At 44.5% G+C, this 19,153-nt stretch overlaps 1 protein-coding gene across 9 annotated transcripts in view; it reads right to left on the minus strand.

The window, feature by feature from the left end:
• The window catches only part of OSBPL3 (oxysterol binding protein like 3), a 99,193-nt gene extending 80,553 nt beyond the window's left edge, over positions 1 to 18,640 (minus strand). For 4 of the 9 annotated variants that reach the window (XM_083467941.1, XM_083467938.1, XM_083467940.1 and 1 more), the window contains exon 1: positions 18,504 to 18,640. The gene's annotated coding sequence lies outside the window, so the exon portion shown is untranslated. Of the gene's footprint in view, positions 1 to 823; positions 967 to 4,499; positions 4,525 to 17,143; positions 17,277 to 18,503 lie in introns of those variants that run through there. The other 5 variants (XM_083467934.1, XM_083467939.1, XM_083467942.1 and 2 more) reach the window with 5 other exon arrangements.
• Between the last annotated feature and the right edge of the window lie 513 nt (positions 18,641 to 19,153).

Genomic DNA, 19,153 nt, shown 5'->3' on the forward strand with positions numbered 1-19,153 from the left:
CATATGAAAAAACTCAGAAATCAGAGTTGGGCTTCATATACCGTTGTATGAAAGATGCAGGATTTTGTAAACAGCCAGTCAACAGCTATAAGTGATGTTGCACAGGTGAAAGGATACAACTCCATCTCTACCTAGTAAACAAATCTAATTGGTATTAAAAATGGAAGAAAACATGGGCAAAGTAGGCTCACAACACAAAAAAATGCCACAGAAAAGCCTAGTGAAGGGAGATGTGTCAGACTTCCTTCCCTGTGTTCACAGAGACAGAACCAGACTTGTCTTTGTTGACTCACCGAAGTGAAGTCTATGGCTTATAGAAATACAAACCAGAAGGTCACAGCTCTTCATGTCCAGTATGAATATCACAGAGACATACTGTACATATTATCTGCCCTAGGAAAGCAGTGAAGGATATCAAAGTAAACCATTCCATATTATGAGGAAACACCAAAGATGTAATCCAAAGGGCCCATAATTCCATCTCTAGACACTATTTTCCCAAAACATCTTTGCAAACCTATGAATTTTAGTAAGTTTTTTGTGTCATCAATAATGTACAGATGCTATGAATACATTCACATGGTTCGTATGAATGTATGAACTGATTAGGCACAGAAACTCACTGAATCCAAGTCCTAAGTAATCTCAAGTGTATATTCAGAATAAAAAAAGGTGTGTATTCATTGTCACTTACATCCAACTATTTCATTTTTAATTTGCAGACCTCCTTCCTATCTTACCGTACCCAAGGCAGCTTACAGTATAGGGTTCCAGAAAACAATGAAGCTAACATGTTACTTCACATCTATAGACCTGTTTTCACCTCCAGTGAAGAAGCTGCCTCACATCTTCACTAGTCTCACTAGAAACTCAGTTGAAGATTACTTCTGTTTAATTTTGGATTAAGGTGATGCTGCATACTGCGTTCACCAAATATCCACTGATGTTTTTTCTGACCATGCACACACGTACACACACACACATTTAAAGAGACAAAGCTGGTCTCTTTTCTGGAAGGGAAGGTGACAACATTAATCCCCTTTACTTGCCACACCCTACAAAAGTTGCCAAACAAGTTCTCCAGTGCTAGTTTCACAGAAACTATACGTTAGTCGAATTTGGGAGCCAGTATTAGGTTGTTTTGATATTCCAGTTAGGAGAGGAGAAGGAAGAAAAGGTAGCTTCCTCTTCCTCTTCTTATGCTCCCTTAGAATGGCTAGTGGAGAGTCCATGCACAGTGGTACCTGGGGTTAAGAACTTAACTCGTTCTGGAGGTCCGTTCTTAACCTGAAACTGTTCTTAACCTGAGACACCACTTTAGCTAATGGGGCCTCCCACTGCCGCTGTGCCGCCGCCGTACGGTTTCTGTTCTCATCCTGAAGCAAAGTTCTTAACCCGAGGTACTATTTCTGGGTTAGCAGAGTCTGTAACCTGAAGTGTCTGTAACCTGAAACGTCTGTAATCCGAGGTACCACTGTATCACCAATCACAAGGAAAATAGCACATCCTCAAATGGGGACCCAGCACACACATTTCCTCAAGATGATGATGCAATAAAACCATGAAGAACCCTACTGCCTTACAAATCTCATTTATCTTAATGGAAGAGAAATATTTTCAGGTTAAAACGCAAATTTTCCAGCCTGTGCTCTTAATCTGGATATATTCATCTTCCATTATTCTAATAGCAAATGCAGCTGGCAAGCACCTCTGCCAGGCTTGGACAGGTAACTCACAACTTGTGCACATTTAACTTTTGCGTGTTCAGCTTTGTGCACTTGGTAAAAAGAAAAATTAAAAAGGAGGCAGAAAGAAGGCAGGTGTCCGGGGTGAAATACTTTTGCTAGCTGCCCTGAGCCCGGCTTCGGCTGGGGAGGGCGGGATATAAATAAAATTTATTATTATTATTATTACTTTGGCAATCCCACCCACCACTGAACCCAACGTGCTTTGACTGTACGTGATTTATGCTCTATCCCCGGAGTATAACCCTAGTGTAAGTTGAGAATTGCTTGTACAGAAAACAAGGGAACACTGAGAAAGAAGAGGGAAGTATCAACATGCTTGGTGGAACCTCAAGGTTTGCAGAAGTACTTCTTTTTTGGGGGGGAAGGTAATTCCCCCTGCAAACAACCCAAAGAGCATGCCCGGTCCAAGGCTCATGATCTAACCACTGCACCACATCAACCATGGGACAGCTCCAGTGGTTAAAGGACCTAGCCAAGTTAAGATGCCAGGGGAAAAGAGGGAAGTGCTCTCAGAGTTGGAGAAACGAAGGAACAACCTCCTTCCCCATACTTGCATTTTAACTCTATAACATACTGTACTATAAACCTATAGTTAAATTGCTATAATGAACTTGTTTCTTTTTCAACACAAGGGAATTTTAAAAGGAGGGACTATGACTGCGGTCCATTTGTGTGTAAAGAAAAGCTTTGTTCTTGCATCTCGGTGCTTTCAAAGAGCAGTCAAGTATCAGCATTAGCCATGCACTTATAAATTATACCTGCTGCTCACTACTATATTTCTAGAAGTCAATTAGGAAAACACTTAAGAATTGTGTCTGGGCTTCCCTCCCCATACACACATATTTATTTATTTTTTTAAAAAGAAAGGAACTGATGCAATCAAGGAGTGCGCATTTTGTTTTGGGGCAAGGCAGAAGATAAGCTATTTTAAACCAAGGAGAAATATTATGACATACAAATAAGCTTCCTGGAATTGGGAAAAGATTTCACAAACCAGGCTGAGACTTAGGTGGACTTTGCTCTCCATTTCTACATGCTGTATAAGGTAGTTATTAAAAGCAGTTTGACCAATGAATTACTTAATAGGTTACCTGAAACCCATTAAAAAATTGCACAAACAAGACATTAACCTACATGGCAAGGCTTTGGAGTCTCGTTCGATATTGTCACTCTATGTCCTACGTTGGACTGATAATCTGATAATCTCATAATGCCAAATGTTATTCCTCTTGTAAAGTATTCCTCATCCATAACCCAAAGCACATTTTAAGATTAGCAATTTCTTCAGTAGCCATCTGTATTGATCAGCTGCTGAAATCCTCCTTTCCCCTAAGCTAAATTCATACTAACATTGTACTTCATTTCAACAGATCCTTAATTAACTTTTAGTCCAGGGTGACAAGGTGTCCTGTTTTACAGAGGGCACACCTCTCTCCGAAGAAGTAAAGGGCTGCCTGGTTCAAGCCGGGTTAAAATGTTTTTAAAAACCCGAAGCAGCTAAGTCTTGAGATTCTCATCAGCAGTTAGCACCTGGATAGCATAGAATTGTAGAGTTGGAAGGGACCACGAGGGTCATCTAGTCCCTACAATACAGGAATCTTTTGCCTAACGTGGGGCTCAAACCCACAACCCTGAGATTAAGAATCTCAAGCTCTGCTGACTGAGCTATGCAGGCAGATCAACTTTCTGCAACCTTCCCCACTATGGTAAAGTGTATGGCATTGCTATTTAAGTTATAGTAAAGGTAAAAGTAAAGGGACCCCTGAACATTAGGTCCAGTCGTGACCGACTCTGGGGTTGCGGCACTCATCTCGCTTTACTGGCCGAGGGAGCCGGCGTACAGATTCCGGGTCATGTGGCCAGCATGACTAAGCCGCTTCTGGCGAACCAGAGCAGCGCACAGAAATGCCGTTTACCTTCCCACCAGAGTGGTACCTATTTATCTACTTGTACTTTGGCGTGCTTTCGAACTGCTAGGTTGTCAGGAGCAGGGACCGAACAACGGACGCTCACCCCGTCGCGGGGATTTGAACCGCCTACCTTCTGATCGGCAAGTCCTAGGCTCTGTGGTTTAACTCTCAGCGCCACCCGCGTCCCTTAAGTTATAGTAATCATCCCTAATTCCCGTCAAAACATAGCCAAAGTTTTATGTAAATCTGTGCCATCTTTCTGTTTCTATGTAAATCACCTGTTTAGCACCTGCTCCTTTCCCTCTAGGAAGGAGGGAAGCCAGTTATGAACATATCTGAAGAAAAATATATGCCCCTAATCCTAAACCTTTTGTTTATGGCAATATTACCTGATGAAGAGATTTTATGCTGGCATCATTATTTTATAATAGAAATGAGGATCTGGAGAATTCAGTTGGTTAGAGTGTGGTGCTGATAATGCCAAGGCTGCAGTTTCGATCCCCCTGTGGACCAGCTGCATATTCCTGCATTGCAGGGGATTACACTACAGATGACCCTCAAAGTCCCTTCAATTCCAAGATTCTACAAAAGCAGCACACAATGTAACTGTGGGATGTTTCCAAGCGATCTAGATGAGAAATCTGCCGCAAGCAGAAATCCACTAGTGTGAACAATGACAATTTCTCCTAATTCCAAAACCTAATTTTCAGCTGCGCGCAACAAACGTTGGTCTCTGCGCACGTTGCATCTTCAAAAGGCCGGAGCCTGCTTACTTGGTACGATGAAATATAGCCTGGAGAGGAGAAATTTAATGGGAGACATAATTGCGGCCTTCAAATACCTGAAGGGCTGTGATGCAGAAGATGGAGCAGGCTTCTTCTCTGCTGCTTCAGAGGGCAGGAGCAGAGCTAATGGGTGGAAATTGAAGGGAAGCAGATCCCATTAGGAGAGACTGCAGACTGCCTCAAGAGGTAATGGGCTCTCTTTACCTGGAGAGATTCATACAAGAGAGGCTGGACAACTGTATGCCAAGGACACAGTAGCTGCAATACACACTCCATAATAATAATAATAATAATAATAATAATAATAATAATAATAATAATAATAATAATAATTTATTTATACCCCGCCTCCTGGCTGGGTTTCCCCAGCCATTCTGGGCGGCTCCCAATCGAATATTAAAAACACAATACACAATTAAACATTAAAAATTTCCCTAGAAGTTCCCTAAAAACTGCAGATTCAGCACTGAAAAAGAGGATTGGGCTAAGTGACTTTCAAGGTCCCTTCCAACTCTTATGATTCTAGGCTTGGTGATGGGTTTGAAAATGTCATGGTCTGAAACTGTTCTCAAAAGCGGGCCTTTTAAATGAGTCCTTAGTGCCTTTCCTCTGCTTAACTTCTGAAGCAGGAGGCTGAGGCAGAAGACCCTGGAAAAGGGACAGAAATGCACAGCTTTCGTATTTTTATATAGCCCAGTCTGCATGCAACCGATTTTGTAGCTGAAATGAGTTACTGAACTGAGTAGCACAGCACTACCACATCCTAGCATCACAAAAAGGCATTTCCCATCATATCAGTTGCCAGTTGGGAGAATGGGTATTTTCGTGTGTGTGTGTGTGTGTGTGTGTGTGTGTGTGAGAGAGAGAGAGAGAGAGAGAGCGCGCGCGCACTACTGTGTGACAGAAACTGCCTATGGCTGTTTTCTGTCTGTGAAGTGCTTTGCAAATTCCCTTGTTCCCCTTTGCTATCTGTCCGGTAAGTCGGTAAGTAGACAGAGACAACCCCCAGCCAGATTCATGAGTCTGTAGGAATTTGGGTATGGATACTTCACAAACAATTGGAACATTTTTATCCAGCACCCTACATTGGCCAGCGTCTCTGACACATGCAAACACACGCGTGCACATACTAACAGTAGGAGGAAAGGTTAATAAATGTGCCCAAACAAGTTCGTTACCTGATGGCAAGAAGACTGCAAAACAGCCCCTGTTGCCAGAATGCATCCAACAGTTGCTTACAATGCAAACCTGAGTGTCTACTCAGAATTCAGTGAGGTTTTCTCCCAGGTAACGGGGGCTGGGACTGCAGACTAAGCCCCTTCCTTGTGCGCTAGCACACTGCTTCCAAGAGCAGCAACAGGTTGAACGACAAAAGGGAGAAGAAAGATGCTTATCTTAAAATTAATATTGTGTCCATTCAACAGCCAAGCGGATAAAGGACTGACCCAAAACCTCAAGAACATTATATACAAGGGTGAGCCTCCAAGATTAAGCCCAGTTTCGCAGGATGCAACCGTCCTTCCAAACCACGCCACCCAGATAATCCTGGTTTCAGTAAATAAGGCATGTTTGCGTAGCAATCAACATTGGGTAATGCAACACAACTATATTACCAGAAGCAAGATTACATCAAGTCGCAAGAGGGAGATGCAATTTACCTTCTCTTTAAATAAATAAATAAAACATCGTACTAGACATCCATACTTTCAAGGAGGTTTCGAGTTTCCAATTAAGTACCGGAACATTTCCAACAGGGAGGAGGGAGAGCAGGTGGGCGGATAGATACAGCCATTGACCATGCAGCACTGTCAACAATACCTCGCATCTGGTGAAACTGCTGCAACGCATTATATGCAGGGCTGCCTCTGAAGATGGTTCGGAAACTCCAGCTAGTGCAGAATTCAGCGGCGGTCTGATCCTGGCCTGACTGCACTGGCTGCCAATTAGTTTCTAGGCCCAGTTCAAACTTAATAAATAATAATAATAGCAAGGAGTAAGAAAACACTATGTATATAGATGTACTTGTGTATATACATACACTCAAGAAAAAACTAGATGGATAAAATTATGTCTAAATTGCACATAGGTGCTCTTAAAGGTAAAGGGACCCCTGACCATTAGGTCCAGTCGAGGCCAACTCGGGTTGCGGTGCTCATCTCGCTTTATTGGCCGAGGGAGCCGGCGTACAGCTTCCAGGTCATGTGGCCAGCATGACTAAGCCGCTTCTGGTGAACCAGAGCAGCGCACGGAAACGCCGTTTAGCTTCCCACCGGAGCGGTACCTATTTACCTACTTGCACTTTGGCGTGCTTTCGAACTGCTAGGTTGTCAGGAGCAGGGGCCGAGCAACGGGAGCTCACCCTGTCGTGGGGATTCAAACCGCCGACCTTCTAATCGGCAAGCCCCAGGCTCTGTGGTTTAACACACAGCGGCACCCGTATCCCGATAGGTGCCCTTGCTTCCCTGCTAAAACCATATCAGCAGGCCTTTTTTCAGCAGGAACTCCCTGCAATTCAATTCTGGCACCTCTCAGGTGGGCACCAATGCCATTCTAAGAGAATGGGGTAGGTTTTCCTGGTGAGTTCGAGCACCTCTTTTTCTAGAAAAATAGCATTGCACATCATGATATACTGAGAAGGAGCTTACTTAAATCTCAGCTAATAAAAATAAGCACTTTTAGATGTACAAAATCCAAACTAAAAGTATACAGTAGCTGGGATTTTATCTTCCCCATTGATGGTCTCTTCCCAGAAGCATGATGCACATGAGAGAATGAAGGTATCACCGGCACTGATAATCTTGCCATCACCACCCTATTTAATGTGATTTTGGAGAAGATGTCTGCTGGAAAGCTAAGTTTTTCTTTTTAAACAAGCTCTAAACTGAAATGTTTAAAACAAGGTGCCTGGCAAGACTGTCACAATATTGAGCGAAGTCAGCCGTGATGTTCAGCACAAACTAAAGCTGTGAAACACATTAATGCATCTTAAAATTAATCAGAGTGTGAACACAATGACACTCCCACAAATTTTACAGCCTATAAAATACAGGCAGATACTATCAACCAATCACTTTTATATTCTTTCTCCCTCTCCCTCCATCCCTGCCACAAGATGTCTATTTATACAGCAGAGAGATGGTCTTTCATCAGACAAACAGGGGAACTCACCACCTCAATAAATAAAACTGAACTGCCAGACTAATTGTAAGTGGGAATGAGCAGTCCATCAATGTTGCCTCCCCTTTAACATGTCAACATTATTCTTCTTCAGCTGACTACTCTGGCTCTGTGGAAAAACTAATGAAGTGGGGTGGGGAACTGGGGCAGAATTAAATAGTTTGCTAGAATCTGTCTGATACCCTTTGTAAAGGAAGATGGCCGCAAGGCAAACTTACCTGAGAGCAAGCACCAATTAACACGGTGGGACTCCTTCCCAGTGGGATGCTCGCTTTCACATAGTTTATTTTTATTACCTAAAATATTTTAATGGGGTTTTTCATACAGTGGCCTCGGAGAATTCTTCCCTTTTCCTCTCTCCTTCTCATGCCAGAGATGCAAAAGCAACACATACATCTGCAGACATAGGTATTCTGAAGTCCACCTCCAGGGGCGTTCTGCTGGTTCCCTCACTGCAAAAAGTGAAGTTACAGGGAACCAGGCAGAGGGCCTTCTTGGCAGTAGCACCCTCAATATGGAACGCCTTCCCATCAGATGTCAAGGAAATAAACAACTATCTGACTTTTAGAAGACATCTGAAGGCAGCCCTGTATAGGGAAGTTTTAAAAGTTTTTATTGTGTTTTTAATATTGTTGGGAGCTGCCCAGAATGGCTGAGGCAGCCCAGTCAGATGGGTAGCATATACATAGTAAAATCATTATTATTATTAAGCTTTAAAAGGGTAATTGGTTAAATTCATCAGCTAGGGTTCCTATCAGCTTTTAAGCAAGCACGAGCAGGCTCTTATAGTCAAAATAATTTGACTAGGACAGGACAATACTTGTTGCAAGAAAATCCTCTGGAGTGAAAACAATAAACCTGTTTTACTGAATCATAGCTGCCTCCTGAAAAGCAGGGATGCCGCAAGGTAGATTCTTTCTTGCATTTATGCATTCCTCCAGTACAGTAATCCCTCAGAAATTGGAATTCATCTTTCAAGCTTAAAAACATAAAAGCGGCCTTGCTGGAGCAGACACAAGGCCTATGAAGTCCAGCACCCTATATCTTACAGTGGTCAATGAGATGCATTTCTCCAAATTATGCCCTTTCTTCAGTTAAAGGGGCAGCTGCTGGAGCTCACAAGAATGTGCAAAACCTTTAGATACTGTTCCCACCTGAAGACAGTTGCTAAAGTTATTGTGCAAAAAGCTCAACTCTTGATCTCTCAAAAGCAGACCAAAGGCATGCAAAGATCTTTAGCTGACCTCTCTCACACACAGGCAACAAAACCTTGCCAAGGCTTCCTAATTCAAGGTAGATCAGGCTTCAGCCACAGTAAGAGTCTAACAATGCAATGTGCCTGCAGGCTGACAAATTGCCTTCTTCAACTGTTTAGAAGACAAGCAATCCTTTCCTATGTCAGCTTCTAAATCCACTATGCTGCTACAGCTTTGAGAATTCGAAAAGTCGCTCAATCCAGGGACAGTCCACATATATATTGGCCTATTCCTACCTCTTTTTCTTAATGGTGACACGGACCATTCATACTGTAAGAATACAGTGGTACCTCGCAAGACAAATGCCTTGCAAGACGAAAAACGCCCAAGACAAAAGAGTTTTCCGTTTTTTTAGTCACTCCGCAAGACGAATTTCCCTATGGGCTTGCTTCGCAAGACGAAAGGTCTTGCGAGTTCTTGCGAGTTTGTTTCCTTTTTCTTAAAGCCGCTAAGCCGTTAATAGCCTAAGCCGTTAATAGCCGCTAATAGCCGTGCTTCACAAGACGAAAAAACCGCAAGACGAAGAGATTCGCGGAACGGATTAATTTCATCTTGCGAGGCACCACTGTAGTCTTCACAACTTGTGAGCAGAGTGGTGGGGTGAAGGGGTGAAGACAAGCTACAACAATTAGCTGTAACGTTGTTCACTGATCCTGCTCAGGCTGCACAGAAAAAGCATTTTGGTTCCTGAAATTCATTCTGATGGTGCAGATAAAATATGGTGGATAGAATTCTACAGGATGTGTTGCTAGTGTGTGAAAACGGTCCAGATCCAATGATCCCCAGGCATGCACCTCCAGATGGTGGAGATGTTAGGTGCAATCCTGTGGCACCTAGCTAATTTCGAACACTGCCAGAGACATATGGCTTTGGCTCATTGGCTTATCAGAGAATGTTGGCTTTACTGTAGCAGCACAAACTGCTGTTGTGCTCCAGAAATCTAAGCAGCTCCAGAAAACTGGGCTGTAATTGACAACCCATTTACTCCAGAGCAGTTCAATTAAAGTCGCTGGGATTGCACTAAGCGGCTGCAGATTGTTGCCTTAAGCATGTGCAATTTAGGGAATATATCTATGGTGATATATTCAAGTGAGAGTTTTCATTCAGAAGTTTTAGCTGCATTTTGAAGTGTAGCCACAAATTGAGGAGATAACCGCAAATTAAGGAAATACACACTGGATGTTACGTTGCCTACCTCAAATGACAGATTTTCACTGCAATTTATCTAATCGCCGCTATTCCCGTGTTTACACATATCCCATAACCAAACACCTGGCTGGCAAGATAAAGACCAAGCAGATTTTAAAACTAACAACTGCATTAACAAGAAACAAGCTTACAGTTTAAATATAAACTATGTGCATTATGGAGGTGCCCTTCAGCTGCCAACCTCAGCCACGCAGGAGCTGATTTTCACAGCACCATCGCACAAGGACAAAGCAAATCACATGGGGACACATCATGGAAAAAGTGGGTCCCATGTACCCAAGGACCATAACTGAAGGGCACCTGAGAAAATGTACTTATCAGCAAGCAAGTCCTGGAATCGTAAGACTGAAACACCAGGCTAGTTCTAGTCAAGTTCTCTGAGCTACGACAAATATTTGTGACGTGCTAGACTGGCTATGATTCAGACTTGGAAAGAGACTTGATACGCATCACACATCTAAAGCACATGACTTCCCCCAAAGAATCCTGGGAACTGTGTTTGTTAAGGGTGCTGGAGATCTGCAAGAGTTAAACTATGATTCCCAGGATTATTGCAGGGAAGCCATTTTCCCCCAATGTATGATAAGTATCAAAGCAAGGGCTGGAGAACCACCTATTAAGGATGCTGAAACAGTGGGTTTTCTGTATCTGAAGGCTGCTGAGGTCTGTTCCAGGTCTATGACTCGAAACTCCTGCTCAGCCATGAAGCTCACTGGGCAAAGTCACTATCTCTCACCCTACCTTAATCCAATAGTCCTATGATTCAAGTTAATTTAAAAGGAAAGCATCCAAAAGCCTTTGAGAGTCTCCCTCATACACACACGTTTTAAGATCAGGGTGAAACTGGGGATTTAGAACAGAAGTGGGGAGACTCCAAAGGCTTTTGCAAGCCTCTGCCAACTCTCCTTTTAAGTCTCTGAGTTTGGGAATTTGGAAGGGAAGAGGCTTGCATGGGAAGTCTTTGAGAGTTTCGCCTACTCCCTTCTAAATTCCCAATCTCATGCTGATCTTTAATCTCCCCTCATCAGCTGATGCCCAGAGATTCGATCCTGCTGCCTAGGCTGCATGATCCTGTTCCCTGCTGGGAAATGGGCAGAGCAGCAGATGCAGGATTAAACCCCGTCCTCTCATCCATCCATAGAGATGTCAGCTGATAGGTGGGTGAGTGTGGTTTGGTGAAAACTGCCTGGCAGGCCAAATTGGAGCCCCTGGCAAGCCATGACTGGCTCGTGGGTCAGAGGTTCCCTACCCCTGGCATAACTACTTGAATGCCTACGATCGTTGGAGAAATTATAGGATTCAGATGTTTGACTGAAGCAAAATCACCATGACCCTCAGTAGAATCAGAATCTGTCTGTAGACTGAATGCATAACAAAGTGTCACTCATGCTATCTTCCATTATAGCACCCTGAAAATGGAGATTAAATACTGTGTATGTGTGTGTACATGCATATTCTCCTTTAAAATCAATTTATAGTATATGAATGCAATTCTTTTTGGACAACTGGGGTTGTTACAGTTGCTGTAAAAATCTAAATCATTTTCCATGACTCTCAGAAAGTATGCATTCAAATTTTAAAAACACACACATTACTATTCTATTTTTACACGCATTCTTGAAGCTTCAACTGAGGCAACAAAGCGTTATTTTTATAACTAAAAAGACACATACACACACCAACAACCCTTAAGTACTCACAAATAGTACTCTAATTTCCAAGCTGTTTCACAAAAGTGTTAGCAGAATGTGCTAAGCATTTTTTTAAAGACACCAACCTCATCCATATTTCCTGTACTTTGAAAGTAGCCGGAAACCAAGGATTTACCACGGCTGCAAAGTCCCTCCCGCCCAATCTCCTCTTCCTTGCATCCATTCATATTGAGAGTAACAGGGGGTTTTTATTTCTCAACCTACACACATTGAAGCCTGCCAAGATACCACACAGCGCCACAAAGCAGGAGCTGGGGCTATAAAAGACTATCCCAAAAAAGGGTAATTTTTAACGGATGAAAAATGGCAGATTCATACAGCGCTGGAACAAGTACGGCCTGAAATTACCGTATTTTTCCATGTATAAGACTAGGCCCCCCCTAAAAATAATGTCAAAAATTAGGGGGCGTCTTATACTCTGGGCCATCTCCTCACATTTTCTTAAATCTGAGTCCCCCAAAATAGGGGGTGCCTTATACATGGGGGCGTCTTATTTCCAGGTCTAAGACAAGGGGTATATTTCTCCTTCAGTGTATCAGGTGCATCTCCACTTATTTAGGACACAATTTCAGTGTTAAGCAGAGTAAGACATTCACCTCAGGCAGTTGTTTGGGGTGTCAGAAAGGGCAGCGCACAGTTCGTTATTCAATTTATTATCGTCATCTTTTCTTGCCAAAGAAGCGGGGAAGGTGCTTGTGGGATTTTCAGCCTCAGGCACCAAAACAACTTCCCTGGCCTTGGTGAGGCACAATTGCCAGCTCTACCTCAGGGAGCCTATTATCTTTGGTTTGTCCTGCAAAATGGGGTTCCTGAAACCTGTGTCTGGGGGCCATGATGAGGGAGAGAAGCACCCAGCACAGCCCAGTGAAGGAGATGGAGAACAGGTTGGAGAAAATGACCCAGCAGCCAACTTTTTAAAGAAAGTGTACAAGTGAAACAGGTAATGGAGGACAAGGTAAAAAAGACCTTGGCTGTGCAAGGTTTTTCTGCCTTGAGGTAGAAATGTTTCTGAGAACTTGAGTGGAGAGCCTTGGCCAAAATCAATAAAACAGAGCTCTTTGGCCAGTTACACTGTGCTGCTGAGCTTATATAGAAAACCAAACAAACAAACAAACAAACAAACAAACAGAGTAAACCTGGTAATGTGGAGAATACTATAATTGGGGCGCTACTGTATTGGTTTCAGCGTTAAATAGTTCCAAGCACAACTAGAAATAGATTCAAGATCGCCACAGGCTTTATGCTTTGTTAAGTCATTGCTCATGCATTAAATACAGAACTTAGTTTACAAGATCTGCTAAAATGCAGTGTAGTGTCAGCAGCAGGACTTTTTTTAAGTTCCTGCACCTCTCAGGTGGGTGCCATTGCCATTATAAGAGAACAAGGTGAGTTCCAGCACCTCTTTTTCTAGAAAAATAGCACTATCAGACTCTTCATTCTGAAAAGTTGCGGGCTAGCCATGAAAAGCGCACAAGCATATGTGATTGAATCATCATCATCATCATCATCATATTTGTACCCCTGCTCATCTGACTGGGTTGCCCCAGCCACTCTGCACGGCTCCCAGCATATACAAAAACATAATGAAATATTAAACATTAAAAACTTCCCTATACAGGGCTGCCTCCAGGTGTTATGCTACTACAACATCAAGATCCATCCAGCTTGCAAGGAAAAGGCCTTGAATTAAGGAATTCAGAACCCAGTAATTTGTGATGCATAAACTGAGCTCATAGTCCTTCCACACATACACCCAATCCTGATTATTCCAGGCTTTTTTCATTTTAGTAGTATAATTTAGGGCAGGGGAAATGCTACTGCTACTGCTGTTAAAGCCATCAGGGACCTAAAATCCTTGCCAGTCTACTACAGATCACCCAGAGATCTGCCTGTAAATCCCAATCTACCTTCTACCCACCTTGGCTATTTTCACCTCTCTCTCTGTTGTAAGATGTCGCATTCCCACATGCATAGGGCTCTTCAGGGAGCCATTCAGTGAGGGATGCTAATTTCCCACAACTTCATATACAGTAGTTCACAATCCAGAGCATGGGTAGGCAAACTAAGGCCCGGGGGCCGGATCCGGCCCAATCACCTTCTAAATCCGGCCTGCAGATGGTCAGGGAATCAGTGTGTTTTTACACGAGTAGAATGTGTCCTTTTATTTAAAATGCATCTCTGGGTTATTTGTGGGGCATAGGAATTCGTTCATTCCCCCCCCCCCAAAAATATAGTCTGCCCCCCCCCCAAGATCTGAGGGACAGTGGACCGGCCCCCTGCTAAAAAAGTTTGCTGACCCCTGATTCATAGCACGTGTGAGCCAACTACTTACAGGAAAACCACCAGCACCCATTCTTTGTGAGCTGCAGATTTGAGGCAGGCAATTGTTTCCAAGGTTGCCAACTGCCAGGAATCCTGGCACCACTTTCTCTTGGTGCGGGGAGCAAATATTTAAAAATGATAGCGAGAAACAGTCTGGAACCATTGTGGGAACGGCTAATTGTAGTACACGGTTGCTACTAGCACCACTGTGGTTGGTGTCAAATTTTCAGCACTAATAAGAACATCAGAAATGTTATTTCCGCTTCTCTCTCAATGAATGAGAGAAGAAACTGCAATTGAAAATGCTTGAAGTGTGTGTGTGTGTGTGTGTGTGTGTGTGTGTGTGTATGAGAGAGAAAGAAATTCAGTGGGTGGAGTACAGGGCTTATCTCATACCACCTGTAATTCTGAGGTGGTCCAAAGGAGTGTCCTTTCTTACATTCTACAAATTTCACGGAGGGTCTGCACTATACGTCCTTCTTGGGTGCCCACACTCAGACCATTGGGTTCATCTATCTCAGTATTGTCTACTCTGACTGGCAGTGCTTCTTCAAGGTTTCAGACAGGGGGCTCTGCTTGGAGATGCCTGGGGCCTTCTGCATGCAAAGCAGATGTTCTACCACTTAGCCCTTCCTCAACCGAAGCTCAAGAGAAGACATCATGAGGCAAATCCTCCATTAGAGATTGTTGAGATCAGAAAGTGTGGGCAATCAGGGAAGCTGCAGAGCACTAGAGAAAGGTGAACACACACACCACCCTCAGCCAGCTCAAAAGCTACACCCGAAACAAATTCATGAAGTGCCCATGAAATGAAACAGAAAAATGGAAGCCCCATTTGCAGAAGAAGAAAACTTTTGAGATACCAGAGGACCAGTTTGGGCCTAGCATTAAAATTGCTAGTCCCTTGCTGACAGTTTGACACCAATGTGTTTGCATCACTGCATGCAGAGGTACAGCAGTGACCATATTGTCCTGGCCATGAGCTCAGGCTGCTTTCTCTGAACCCAATAAACAGGAAATCAGTAGCAATGTGTCTAGAAGAAACTAGATTTAATTACTCCCCTCTCTTTTAAATGATCAAGAAAGGAGAAAAGAGAAATTTTCCATTGATGCAAACTGGGTGGGTGGGGGTTAAAGAGGCCACAAGCTATTTCTGCAAAAGTGCAGATATTCTCAGGATCTCTGAGCTTACATTCAACAGCCAGCTGGTTGTCTATTGCCATTTCCAAGGCACACAGCAAGAAGGCAAGATTTGTGGTAGTTCCCTGCTGAAGAGCCTCCCAGAAATTCAGCCTTCAACCCCCAGATGTAGTAAGCAATACATGATGAATGCATCAATTAATCCAGAATTAGATATGTTTCAGTGCACAAAGTAAACTCTTACAATTAAACAAAACAAAACAAAAGAATTGTATTAAAAATCCTCAACATTGCAGTTCCATTTCAAGCTGCTACAGACGTATTCTTGAAGGGATAAAAACAAATACAGGAACATCAAATACTGCTCTCTAACAGCACCACTGAGGGTTGCAATAGATTTTATGAGAGATGACTAGACTGATGTTCAGAATCTGAATCGTTTCAGAGAATGCAAGCAAACTAGGACATCTGCTCATGCCTATTCAGGCTAATGAGTTTATTTCCAGTTAACAGCTAACAGGGGAACCATGCAGCTGCACTCTACATTTCCGAAGATCTGAGCTCATTTATGCTTGCTGCACAGCATCACAATGAAAGATAAGAAAGCAATGATTAGGCTGCATCCAAATGGCAGTTTGAACCACAGTTGGATGTGGTTTATTGCTACTACTCCTCATAAATACTACCAGTGGGCCTGGAGAGTTCATGTTACAATACCCAACATGGAAAGTGCCAACCTTATTGTGATCCTGATAGCCCCAGTGTATTATTTGGGGCAGCAGGAATCAGTATGGGGAACTCCTGTGTATCTTACAGATGGCAGAGGCATTGAACTTCCAGCTTGATACTTTGAATGCCTTTATATGGAGCGACTCTTATTTAAATCACCCAGACCAGAGCCTCTCATGCTATCATCACAGACTCCCAAATTCTGCACAGGGAACCAGCTGCCCAACACCAAGCCTGCTGTGGGAGAAAATAGGTACTTTCTCGACACAGAGTGATATTACTGTATTGGTCTGAGATGCTGAGAACCACAGGAACTATACCAGTACACACAAAAAAAAAAAACTCCTAAGAACTACGGAAATAATACAAGCTCTTTTGAAGGGCCAACTACCATCGGTGGAAAAAGTACTCAAGCTTTCAACAAATCAATCCACAGAACTCTGGCAAAATAAAAAGTAGCAGCCAGATATTGAGCAAAGACTTCTCTCAGATATTTCTCTAATTTAGCTCAGTACTGGAAGAAACAATGCAAGTATTTCTCATGCCACGTATAACTTCACAGACAAATTATCAAGCTCTTTTAAAAAAAACTTTTGCAAACCTTTCCAGTAACCAAGTGAAAAAATTGTGCACAGAATATAAGATTTGCAGAATATAAGAGTTTTGCAAGGTAGCATACAGCTCCCCAAACCTAGTAAGATACCACCATTGGGTGAAGATGGGGAAAGGAAAGGGTAGGGATGTCCTTGCTGGATTGACCCACCCAAAGAGTCTCCTTAACCCAGTACTGTATTCTGGCAGTTAGCAGCCAGAAGATAGTAGAAGCTCACAAAACAATAATGAGAGTCCTTTTATTTGCATCACTAATCTTCCCAAACCAACTTGGCATACACCCTTCTCTTTCTCTCCTCCCCAGTGGCATATTTATGGCTAAAAGTGTCAATGCATGTAGTTATAAAACGAAGCTACATAACAGCTGAGCGTTCACACAAGCCAAATTGCAGAGGAAAACCAGAGAGGGACAGAAAATAAGGAGCAGTAAATCGATATATGCAATTGGAAAGTTGCTTACTCTCCCGCCCCTCAAAGAAAACCCAGGGGGAAACTACATCAGAACAAGTAACAAGCTTTCTGGAAACTCAGCCCTCTTCCTACCTGGGAACTGACAGCGACCGCAAGCATCAGTCGGGCTATAAAGTAAGCTCTTCCGAGCCGCGGTTGTGCCCCCACCGCAGGCAGGGCTTGGAGGGAGCGAGATCCAAGCGGCTTTTCCTCACCTCTGAGCAACCTGCCAAAGCACAGCCAGGAGTCAAAGAAACCACTGACAGGCAGACGGCCGCGACAACGAAGCGGGCGGGAGCGACAAGCACAAAGATGCACCCTCTAAGCAGCTCTACCTGCCTGCTCCCTGCTACTCCCTTCGGCGGCGAGAAAGGGGCGGAGCCTCTCGGCCAGACCCAGCTTGGTTCCTCCCAGGGAGGTTCCGGAGAGGGCAAAGAATCGTCTTGGTTGATTGACAGCGGCGCTGACCAAGGGGAATCTCCAGACGGATCAGCGCCAAGGCGGCGTTCGCTCGCGCTTTCGCGGGCAGCCGTCGGGTGTTTCCATGATGTCAGCGAGCCATGTTTCTCGGACAGGTAGGAAGAGGAGATGCGGCGCGGGCGGGCACCGAGGAGAGCGAGTCGAGGCACCCGTCACCCTGGGGGCAAGACTTTCGCGTGCGATCGCAGTTCACCCGGATGAACAGAGGCAAAGGTGCTTAACCCAAAAGGTGGGTTTAAACTGGCCAAGGCGAAGAGGCATGGTTTAGAGTCGGGAGAACGCTTCCCTGTTACAGCACAGAGTCAGGATTTCAGTGCAACAAACTAATCCCGAACCAGCTTTACTGCACCTCTTCCTGAGCTTAGCGATTTACAGTTTCCATAATTACTTCGGATTTGCACCACAAAACGCATGCAATATTTCCCATTCTTTGCAGTGCGGCTCGGTCGGATGAATACACCATTCTAGAATAACCCCCGCTTCTGCAATCGCGCGTCCTGCCAAAGTGTCCCCCCACCAAAAAAAATGCCCATTTCGCCAGCGAGGAATGCGCAGCACCATTAAAAACCATTCAAGCCGTCGTTCCGTGGCCGGGGACGGCGTCCGAAGAAAGCAAAGGCATTTTAAGTTAAGGAACATTTGCAACACACGAGCCCAGCTTTGAAAACTCAGCTGGAAAAGCTTGGAGTAAGCTGCTGCAAAGAAGCCCAACCACTTCCACAACTTAGCTAAAAGAACTCGCAGCCTGTACACATAATTAAAGCAGAGCTACGAAACCTTTAAGAAATAGCCCCTCGCTATCATGAAACCATCCGAGTGAGAAATCAAACTCCACAAAGATTGAAGGACAGAACGCAAAATGCAGAAAGGCTCTCAGGATTATTAATTTGCATATAGAAATTAAAAAGCTGGAAGCATCCCCAGGCATATTCAAACTGCCCCAGCCATAGATTTCAGAGTTGCGGACACTTGCCTCTCGAGAAGACTCCTTCCCTTCCCATTCTGTGAGTTCTCTCAATGCAGCGACAAAGGAAAGAGTCCGCCAGTCCCACCCAGATTCCGCCCAGGCGGCGGGTTTTACTGGCTGCTTTCAAGGAGGCGGGGTTTCGCCTTGCATTCTTCCAGCGGCGTAGCGTGAGTTGTCAGCACCCGGGGCAACGCAAGTAATTTGCGCCCCCTAACCCGGGGCAAGGCAAGTAATTTGCGCCCCCCGCTGCTGCCCAAACGACGCCGCTTGCCCGGAGGAGGAGGGGGGCAGAGAGGCGAGGAAAATGCAACTGCCCAGCAGCTGCAGCAGCACCGGCGGAGGCGGGGCTGTGAAGAGGGGCTGCCTGGCGCGTCCTCCGCGGCCAGCGCTGAGAGCCGCTGCCTGCCGGGCGCCTTCAGCCCGGACGCGCGCACAGCTCGGCGGTTCCGCGAGACATGCGGCTCCGCTACAGCCTGCGCCTGAGGCTCTTTGGTGACTCCGGAGGCAGCGAGCGCGCCCCTCCCAGATGTTGCGCCCGGTGCGGCTGGCACCCCTGGCACCCCCCACGCTACGCCACTGCATTCTTCAAGTAATCTCATCAACGCCTTGGCACCATTCAGGATTTGGGCTGACGAGGAGCCAACTGTGGCGCTTCT

This window comes from Podarcis liolepis (assembly GCF_965112155.1).
Source record: "Podarcis liolepis genome assembly, chromosome: 12".
NCBI classification, from domain to species: domain Eukaryota; kingdom Metazoa; phylum Chordata; class Lepidosauria; order Squamata; family Lacertidae; genus Podarcis; species Podarcis liolepis.